Source organism: Zonotrichia leucophrys, chromosome 3, assembly GCF_028769735.1.
Source record: "Zonotrichia leucophrys gambelii isolate GWCS_2022_RI chromosome 3, RI_Zleu_2.0, whole genome shotgun sequence".
In the NCBI taxonomy this organism is placed as follows: Eukaryota; Metazoa; Chordata; class Aves; order Passeriformes; family Passerellidae; genus Zonotrichia; species Zonotrichia leucophrys.
The window spans coordinates 57777776-57788633 of NC_088172.1; positions in this window are offsets into that span (position 1 = coordinate 57777776).

The window sequence follows — 10858 nt, forward strand, 5'->3', positions numbered from 1 at the left end:
TGTAAGGGCAACAACCACAGGGAGGGAGGTGAATTAACAGAACATGAGCTATAAAAATTGGTAGGCTGTTCAAGCCACACTTGTTGGCATGTCTGATGAACTGAAGCGTTAAAGAGTCTGATGACCCACAGGGTTAATGCAAATTACCACTTGCATATGATAAGGCTCTACCTTCCAGGTTCCCTAAAGCAAAGACTGTAAATTAGATTTACAGGTTAACATGTTTCTTTTTTAAACAATGTTCATGTAGAGATTATTTTGACTGAAATTATAGCTACAGAAGAGTTGCATAATTATCATTAAAAGTAAAAAAAAAAAAAAGGTAATTGTTCTTAAAGCAAGTCAAATTTGTGAAGAATATCCAACATAAGCTTAATTTCAGGCAATTTTGTTCCAATTACTGGTATGTATTTAGAAAATATCTCCTCAAATTAGAATTGCTTTAGCCTCTCAGTTCAACTCCAAAACATTTTCCATGATAGCTTCACTTCATATTTTAATTGATTGGCAACTTATTGCAAGCTGTGAGATAATGTTGCAAGGCAATGAAATCGGGGGAATGGAACATTTAGAGCAAAGATGCTAGGTTCACTGAATTTTGAAGCTTGACTTATTTTTCTTATTCTCCTGTAATTTCTTCTATCATTAACAATTCATATGGACTGGTACAGTTTTGTATTAATCCTTATTACAATGCCTTACATTGCTGAATAATTCTGTGACTTAGAGGCAATTGCAGTTCCAACCACAGTATGATTTCTTTCAGCCAGTAGATATATTGGATATGAAACTTCAAACAGTTGTTTTTAATTTCTGTTTACTTGACATTACATTTATCAGAGATGTCCAGGAAAGAGCTCCCAGCTTCTGCTCCATATGGGAACATGGCTGCTGCCATGGCACTGTGGAAGAAATCCAAACTCTGTCTTGTCCTGGCTTCACCAGTTTAATAAAATGAGTCCTAGTTGAAAATCCCCCTCTCTTACCTTAGTAAATGGGATGTAGGGAACAGTGAGATTTAAGCTGCAGTACCTCTTCCCAGGCAGAGAGTAAATGAGGGAAGTTCCTTTCTCAAAGGTGATCAGTCACTGATGTGGGTTTGGATGCTCTGGCTCTTGCAGCGGCACTGAGCAGAGGCTGGTGATTAAACACTAAATATCAGTGCAGTGAGTTAGCTCCTTGAAATCAAGTTACAGCTGTGCATCAACACTGTCTCACCTGCATAGCTGGTCTGAAACCTGCTTTACTGTGAAAGTACCACAGAAGGTGTCCCTGCATGTCTTGGTGTCAGCAGCAGTTCTCTGCTGGGCTTTGCTTACTACAAACAAAACAGCCATCAAAGTCTGGAGAGAGAATCTTAAGATTGGATTGTGTTCCCAGAGACCAGGTAATAATTTTTTTTTTTTTTTTTTTTTTCACCAGCAAAAGGTGCTACAAACCTCACACCAAAACCCTGCTTTTACTTTCCTTTCTTTTCTTCTGAAAGAAGGATAAACAAAGGCCTGCCCACTTGTTGGTTTGCTTCCGACAGGATTTTGACAGCCTTGCACATAACAGCTTATGCCGGTGTCTCAAGGTATAATCCACCTACCCAACTTCAGAAAGCCAGTTATGGAGTGTGGAAAAAACACAACTAGAGGAATCTAGAGGGGGAAAAAATCCCCAACAATTTATTACCACAGTGTGGAACTGCTTATTGCAACATGCAGAGAAGTGGCTCCTTAGTGAGCCAGCTGTCTCTGTGTAAGGGAAGAGGAGGGGGATGGAGTTCTGGGTCTCTATCAAAAAGGCCACTGGAGGAGGCTTCAGGGCCAGTTCTGCTGCTGAGTGTGCTTAGAAAACCCCAGCGCTGCTTCTCAGTTTTTGCATGTCCAGGATGCTGAGAAATGCAGGGGCACTTGTCCAGTACACTCAGTACCCCGTGACTTACAGGCACTTGTCTATGAGCAAAGAGTGCACTTCTACTCTAGGACATTTTCTAAATAAAGTCATAAAATCCTTTTGCTTTCCAATGGCACATTTGGTGCAAGGGGGGAGGGAAGTGCCTCGTGTGTACTCAGGGTGTTAATGCAGGCAGCCTTTCAAGAGAAACAACCATCTCTGATGCCAGCAGCAAGGAGTGCCAGTCTCCAGTGAGACAGGGCAATGTTCCATTCCATTCTGCCAGTCCTGTTTGGCAGCACAGCCAGGCTCTTCCCACACCCATCTCAGTGCACTGCCAGCACACAGGGCAGCTGGAACACCACAGGCATTAATAATGCAGAGCAGGCCTACAAGAGATCCAAGCCACTGCAATGACGGGAAGGAACAACGTGTGGGAATGCAGGTCTAAGGCAATCAAGCGTCTTTAAATCTTTACAACAAGGATACTGTGATGGGGGGGGGGGGGGGAAATTAAATTTGTTTTAATCTAAAGAGGCAGTGCAAGTATTTACAGAGAATTATTCATAATCACATGTCACTGCATGGTCTTTTCAAGCAGGAATCTTCTCCCATTGCTCTGTTACTGGAGAATTTACAGAAGGCTACAGCTTGGAATTGTTCAGAATTACTTGAAGTTGTAGTTCTTTCCTTGACTTATGGATTAATTCTGATCACCAACTCAATTTATAACGTTTAACCTCTGAAACACTTTCTTCTGCAGTTCATTCTCCACAGTGTTCACCTGTAAGACTACTTTATAAGTATATATATAAGCAATATATATAATTTAGGGATGAATTTTTTTGTCTCTTAACAGCCATCAAAAAATTATAAGTTTTTTCTCTGTCATGTGAAGTGTGATTTTCTGGTTGTGTAACAGGTCTTTAATAAGTACAATAATAAAAGTATTCCTGAATCCAGTAACATTACAACAGCTGATAGCTGTATTTACCGTAATTATATAAAAAACAAAGATTTGGATCACCACAAGCTGACCTGGCTACTGTTAGTGACTCTGCCACATGCAAAGTCTCACCAGAGATTCATTTTGATGTTTTTCAAAATGACCTGAATTTTCATATCCATATTTAACTGCAAGCACGCAACTATTAACATGAAGGAGTTGGGAGTGCATTTTATCCAGTTCACATCATTAATTGCTAGGCTTACAAAAAAGTATGAGTTGTATAGAATATGTTCAGTAAAGAGGGGTTTGTTCCAGAAAGTTGGTGCAAATTTTTCACACTGCCTTAAAAATCCCACGAACTCTAGACCTGATTTCGTTTCTTTCCTTACTCTTAAGATCCTTCTAAACACTGGCAACACTTGCCATAGATTTAAAGTTTGCAGTTAAATTATTTTGTAGCTATTCAGTTTGTTCTATCCACTCCATCTGTTAAGCAGGTGTTTTATTTTTCTCTCAAAATGTTCTATAGCTCTTGGAATTTTAAGGATTTCATTATTTCTAGTGTAGTAAAAATAATGGACCATATGAAAATGCTTTCACAAATGGATATCACAAAGGATGCACAGTGTGACACACCTTTCTTGGAGTGGCTCTCTGTGGCCTGTGTGGAGCCTAGGACGCACTGCTGTTTTTACCAGATGTGATTGATCACTGAAATAAACTACAGCAGCAGATTCTCTGTTTTCTGAGGTCCTAAAACAGAAGCTGCTGTAATACATGGAATTGGGTTAGGTGGTGCTTCCTAATGTTAAACCCAGTGGCAGCCCCTCTGAGATGGCCCTGTCCTGTTCATTCATTGGATTATCCCAAAACAGAAGTGCTGCTCAATCTCCCAGCTGACTTTTGTTTCCCTGAGGAGATTAAGCAGCAAGTAGACAGTGACTCACATGCTGAGAAAACTACCAAAAAATCCAAGTGCAGACATAAAAATTCTGTGTAATACCTGACTTCAAATTAAACATGCAGACATGCTGGGGAATTCAGATTCAGAGTACAAGTGGAGAAATTTCAGGTGAGTTTAAAAAGTCATTTGAACTGATGCTGTTAGCAATTGATCTAAATTACCTCTAATGATTTACTGTTAATTTATTCTGGACAAAACCATTGGTTATGGAAGGAAGAAGCTTTTTTTTATTTTCCTGTTTCTTTGCTGAAGGAAGCTTTTCTGCAGGACAGATGGAGACTTTTTTAGATTCCTCTTCTCTGTCTTTTCTAGTTCACTCCTCAACATATTGAATAATTTTGGATTTTGCTTTTTTCTAGTGGGGCCTCTAGTGAGCGTGATATGACAGCTGCTGACTGTTAACTAAGAAATCATTAACACGGGGTTTTAGGGAATCTCAACTATTTTAACAAGCCCCCCTGTTGATTCTGGGCACATACTGCCTCTTGGTTTCCTTTTTGGAGGACTGTAGGAAAATTCCTACCCAGTTATAACTGAACTTTAATTTTGTCCTGGTGTCTGGGGTGTTAATATTTGATCATGGATGTGCTACCAATAATTGCAAAGGAAAATGGTTGATGGAAAAGCTGACAGCTGTTTACAGCAAATCCTAATAGTGTGTCCTAGATTAGCAGAAGAGCTTGACACATTGATGTTTAAGTCTTTTTTCATGAATGTTTCATCACTAGCACTAATAAGTCTTTGTACGTCAATAATTTTCTACTTGATCCCTCTGATTTTTCTTCCAAATTAAGTCATATTCTCACTTCCACTATCACCTGAATGCCAGATGCTCAAAGCCATTTAGGCATTTCTGTGCTGAGTGTCACACCACAGCAGTTTTTGGAGTGTGTGGGTTTTGCAGCAGAACTCACAAATGTGTCCTGGGTGGATTGGCTGCTGCGGACACGGGGAGGCACATGGGGAAGGAGCACATGGCATCCAGGGAAGGAGCACATGGCAGCTGGTGTGGGGTGCATAGTGGGTGCCCAAGCAGCCCTGCAGAGCAGATGTAGTGGAGACACACGTGGCTGAAGCCTTGCTGGGCTGCCTGGCTCACAGATGAGTACCACTGTGACCCTGGCACCAGAGATCTGATCTCCTTCACCCTAGAAGCCAACATCCCCTATTTGCTTGTGGCCAAGCACCTCATGCTTTTTGTTGTACTACTGAGCTGTGTCAGGGTGCAAGGAGGGCTGGTGGCAGGTGAGATGGGAATTTAAGTGACTGATACTTGCAACAGCCCCAGGCAGTGCAGGAAGGAATAAAGCACATCCTGACACTCACCTGAAAGCACCCCCTGTGCCCCTCCTGGTGAGAGCAGACAATTCCTTGTGCAGGGTACAGGACACTTCATAGTGCAGGATGCAGGACACTGAGCCTCTGCTCTGCTGGACTCCTGGTTGCTCACCCTGCTCCAGCAAGTCACTGACAAAATACATGGTGCTTTTCCTGGGAGTCTGGAGCTCTGCTTGCCTTAAAATCACTCACACTTTTTTTGCTACCTTTAAAATAGTGCTCCTTTTCCCTTGTAGCAGGGGAGAAGGGCCTTTTTCCATGCAGTTACTGTGCTGTCTTCCGTGGCGGTGCTTGCAGCTCAGACCTTATGACAGAACAACTGTAGTTAGGTCCGTAACCATAATGCCACCTAGAGTGAGATTTTTTTTTTCAATATAGCCCTTAAATCTTCAGATTGAGCATTGCAGCTTCCATTTGCTAGAAAGACACCTTCCCAGGCTCAAAACTCAGGATAAAAAACCCAAGACTTCAAATACCAAAATGCAATTCTTACTTGCTTTACTATCATGATACACATTTAATTATTTTTAGACATTTTTTATGACCTTGCACAGGATAGTAGGTGCAGCAAGTGGCTTCTGAATACTTAAACTGTCATTAATTACTTGCATGTCACGTACTTGTGAATGTGGAAGTCCAGGTGGTAGAACAAGAGACAATAAATGAGAAAGTGCTTAGCCTGAAGACTTGAAACTCATCATGGGACTTACTATGTGAACCAAAGCCGCAGCAAATAGGTCAGCATACTTTCAACACAGTTGGGCTTTGTTAGTCAAATTTAAAAGAAACTTTCCGAACAAGTGGCTATTTATAGTGCATAGAACTTTAATTGTAAGCTCCTGTTGCCCCAAGTATGTTAATTTTTCTTTTTCAGTATCATATTTTCTTCATCTCATCCCCAGTTCCTGATAAGGAACCTGATTTTTCAGATAGCCTTCACTCTCAGGTAAATAAGCTGTCCTGTAGCTACAGGTCACCTTGTGGATTTATTAGAGATGAATCAATTAATTGTATCTTTAGGGAGAAAACTGGCATAGAAATGAGGTAAGAGAATAGACGGGTGCAGTGGTTAATAACCATGAGAAAAATTTGTTCTCTCTTCCTTTTCCCTCACAGAGTTCCTATATAAGCTGGCAAGGCACATGTCAAACTGCCCACAGATAATTATACCTGCATCCCTTAAGCTGATGTATAAGTGAAAAATACAATGAAAAAGTTTCAGTAACTATGACAAAGACACTGAATGAAAAGTGTAAATTGGCCCCCTCCATGCAGCCCTGCTCACTTTGCCCCCAGTGGTCCCTGGCTGACCACAGCCATTTATTGTTTCATCCCCTCATGCAGGACAAGCACCCTTGTTGCTCCACCCTGACCTGTGCAGTGAGGGATGCAGGGCATCTGTAGCCAGCCACGTCCATAGGGTTGGGAGGGAGAAGCTGCCATTCAAAGTAATTTAAAAACAGAGGAAGAACCTCAGGAGTCTGAAAGGACTGCATGGCAAGTTCTTGCCATAAGAACAGTACGTAGTGTGGGAGTGAGATGACGAAAAACAGGGAAGTGGGAAGAAGCACAGTGACCCACTCAGGGATTGCCACTGCTACTCACACCCCACCAGCCACACGTAAAAAGCAGTGTATGATTGCATTTTATTGGCTATTATACAAAGGTCACCATGCAGCTCTGTTGAGCATACTTATCAGTTCATGAAGGCCTGATCGCCATAACTGAGCTGCAAGATTCCATGAAAACTGAACTCATTATTTATTGTAATATGCATAAACACAGGTGTGCACCTTTCTCACAAGTAGCCTTGGCCCAGTAAGGAATCTGCCCAGCTGTGTTAGAGTGGTTCCTTAATGGAACACCATAATGGAATACGGAGGATGAAAGGCAGCTTGTGTAATTGCAAACACAAGTAAGAGGTGCACACCTGTGATGCCACCTTCCCTTCTGGGCCCTACTGACACATGAGCTGTTCCCAGAGACCCTCTTAATTCAAAATGACCTACTTACCTTTACAAATCTCTGCCTAAAACAACTCAGATAAAATGAGAATGGATTTCCTTACTAAAACAATTCTTAAGAGAAATTTGTGGAAGTCTTAAAGAAGAAAATTTTTATATGATTCTGTATTATAGGTCTTCATTTAGAAAATAATTAAATTGTTAAAAGCTTATTTTTCTGTAGTATTCCAGATCCAAATTGAATAAAGATGCATAAGCAATTTTGATCATAAGTCTGTTCATCTAATTTTACCAAGCAAAAATCATCATGGACAAGCTTTGGGGATATTATCTCAAAAAAAAATTTATAACTATTTTGAATCAAAAAGTAGAAATGTTTAATTTCTGCAAGATTAATTCCATGGGTTATGAGAGTCATAATTTTTACACTAAATTATTGGAAAATATTTTGTTAACAATTGCTAGCATTTTCTGGGTACTAATTTTTTTTGGGGGGGGGAGGTTTTGGTGACAAATATGTGTGATACCCCAGGCTACTGTTGTTAGTGTGACAAGATTCCTGTGTCACTTTGACTGAGATGAACCTGATTTCACTTTGGTATTTCACAGAGCCCAGAAGCCACATTGTTCACAAAAAAGAATAGCAAATGGAGAGAAGAAATGAGGACAGACTACCTGCTCTAATCTATAGGTGGGAAAGCTTGCACAAACTAGTCCTGGTGCCACTGGGACATGTTTTTCACTGGCATGATTTCTTCCCTCTAAGGGTGTTTTTCCAATTTGTCTTAGCTCATGCAAAACCAGAGTGAGCCTTTGCTAATGGTGAGGGACATAAAGTTACCCAGCAATTTAGATTTCTTATGGTGCCCAGGAATTGCCTCTTAATGACTTTCCTGGGATTGGAACTGGGAAAAAAAATGACATTAAATGTCAAAAGAGAGAGTACACAGTCAGTTGCCTTGGTGAACTAACATTGCTCCAATAGAAGCATTCCTGGATGGCTCAGGAGTGATCTTCATTTCATCTGGTGAGACTTTGCCATTTCCCTTAAGGTCGGGGCTCTGCCAGTTCTTGCACCCTGTGCTGGGTCTACAGGAGCCAGATTGGGGTCTTTCCATTGTCTGTAATAGGAATGGTTTAAGGCTTTATCTCTCAAAAAAATTAGTGCCCAAATATGTAAAACTACCCTCGCATAAAAAAAATAAAATCTATATAAAATACTCTCCCACCACAGAAGCCATGAATCTGCATGCTGTTTTGGTTTTACAAAACTCTGTGGTGCTGCAGAACCAAGCATTTCCTAGTAAGTGAAAAAAACAGTTCTACAGGCTTTTGTCTCTTCCAAGCTGAAAACTCATTAATATTTATTACCAAACAGGTATAACTGAAATTATGAGATACTCACTTTTATGCTGCCACAATTTTCATCTAGTTAATTTTAAATTTGCAATTAGAGTTTCTCCAGCAATTTAATTACTGAAGCCGAGGGAGCAGCCACATTGCAAGAGAAAAATAAAGTAAAAGTCGTTTCACTGCACAGCTTACCCTCAGATTCTAAAAATCAATGGAAAAACTCCTCCTCCAGTTTAGCTGATTCTGCTCAATATACAGGATTCAGTCCTCCACTGCATGGCTGGTGTGGTAATGACTCTGCATTGAAAATTAAAGCTGCCCCAAGGAATTCAAAGCAAGCACTAGACTGACCTATGCAGATGATGAAAGAGTGATCCTGTGAACTTGTTTATGAATGAAAATTCCTTTGCTACTGTTAGAAAGAATTCTTTTGCAATAAATGGAGTTTCTTTATCTGTGAAAACCGGGATGATTTGAAATATTCTTTTTCTACTCCAATTCCCAGTACTTAATTCTCAGTCTACCACCTGACTGTTTTTCATGGAAACCAAGAGTCCTTTGGCATTAGAACTATATTCAAAGGGGGAGTAATAAATCCTCCATCTGATCCAATCAGCAGCATTAAATGACAATGGTTTATTTTTTAAAAACAACAGTAAATGCGAACATCTGCTTTACAGCCCCCAGGGCTCTTTTCTTGCAATAAGCTTCCTAATAGTTGAGATGAGCTCAGAGAAACCATGAAGATCTTTCCAAAATTACGCTTTAAATATCACAAAGACTTTTGATCAGCTTCTTCTGTTCTCTTCCTTGCACACCCATTGGAATCTCAGCACGGTCTCCTCTCTGCAGGTTCTGCCAGAGAGGCAGCTGTAGATGCTGACCGCTCTCATAGCAGCCCCCGTGCTGATATAGGGCTCAGCCCATGGCTGAGCAGCTGTGTGCTGGTGGGCTTGTTGGATCATCCCATGCTGTGCTGCTGACACATTGATCCATGTCTGGGTTCTAGCCTTGTGATGAGGAGGTGCTTCTTCATCACAGAAATCTCAGTGAGCAGCAGCATGTAAGGCATGCCGGGGTCCAGAACATGAATACATTATAGATTCAACTTCTGCCAGGTCTGACGGTGCCCTGATCTTGCCCGTCCTTCAAGGGTGTCCAAGTAGGTCTCCTGTGTCCCACACAATGTCCCAGCTGTCATTCTGCCTCAGAAAGTGAGTCCTGCTTGACTTAGGTTGGTGCTGTCTTCAGCAGGATGCTGTAAGAGATGAGATGTGTATACAGAGAGTTAGTGGCTCTGATGAGGCCAATGCCCTCTCCACGGACTATAACATCATATTTTCCCTCTGTTTCATCTGAACAAAGTCCAAGAAGGATCAGCAACACAAGAGCAGCTATGTGGCATGACTCAGAAATCCAGTTTTAGCAAATGTCTTGAGACAGGTACCTGTGTTAATACTAAGTATAGACAGAGGGAATAAAGGACGTGTAGACTGCACCAAGAGCTTGTAAGCTGCCTACTACAGCATGCAGCCTTAAAGTACTCAGGAAACATGGCACCCAAACGTAGAGAGAGAGTCCAAAGCACTACACAGCTGTCTGCCTTAATGCACTGTCAGAAATGGACAATTATGGGCCCTGCAGAGACCGTGGTTCCTTTTCTAGCTGCTTTGCAGAGGAGCAGTGGCCAAGAGCTGTCTTTGCACAGCCACAAGTTGGAGTCCAGCTAGGTTTGCTGGGAGTCTCTGGAGAGAGCTGCCCTTCTCCAGGTAACGTGCTCTCCCCTGCCAAGGTGCTGGATGCTCCATCGGGGCGTTCTCCCCCAGCTGGCTGCTGTCACAGACACCCAGCAGAGGATAAGGAGGCAACAGCAGGAACCCCTGCAATAAGATGACACCAGCCTCCCAGGAACCGTGTCAGAAGCAGCAACTTCCAAATCAATCCCAACTCCCAGTGCTGTTTTCTTGGCTGTACTCACCCTATCCCTGTGTTGTGCTTATCACCATTGAGAGGTGGAATGTGGTGGCAGCTCTCTGATCACAGAGAGAACAGACAACTTTCCCAGGCATCATTTTGGGAAAGGCTGTGAGAAGCTCAAAGAAAAGAATTACAACCACTTCTTATCTTAAATGGCTGCACCTGGTGTTTGTGGACATATGGAATGTGTTATGGAATATGTTTACCAAAGGGCGGTTTCTTAATTAGCCAATGGTGATGGTGTTTTCATTAAAGGACTCATCAGGTCCACCTGTAGCAAACTAGAGCATAAAAAGGAATGAGTTTCTTAATAAAGGGAATTAGCCTTCTGATCTGTCTGTGTCATCTCTAACAGTGATAGTGTCACAGATTTTATTAAGGGAAATTCCAACCCTGTTCTGTCCACCAGACGCAGCAAAATGTAACCTACAA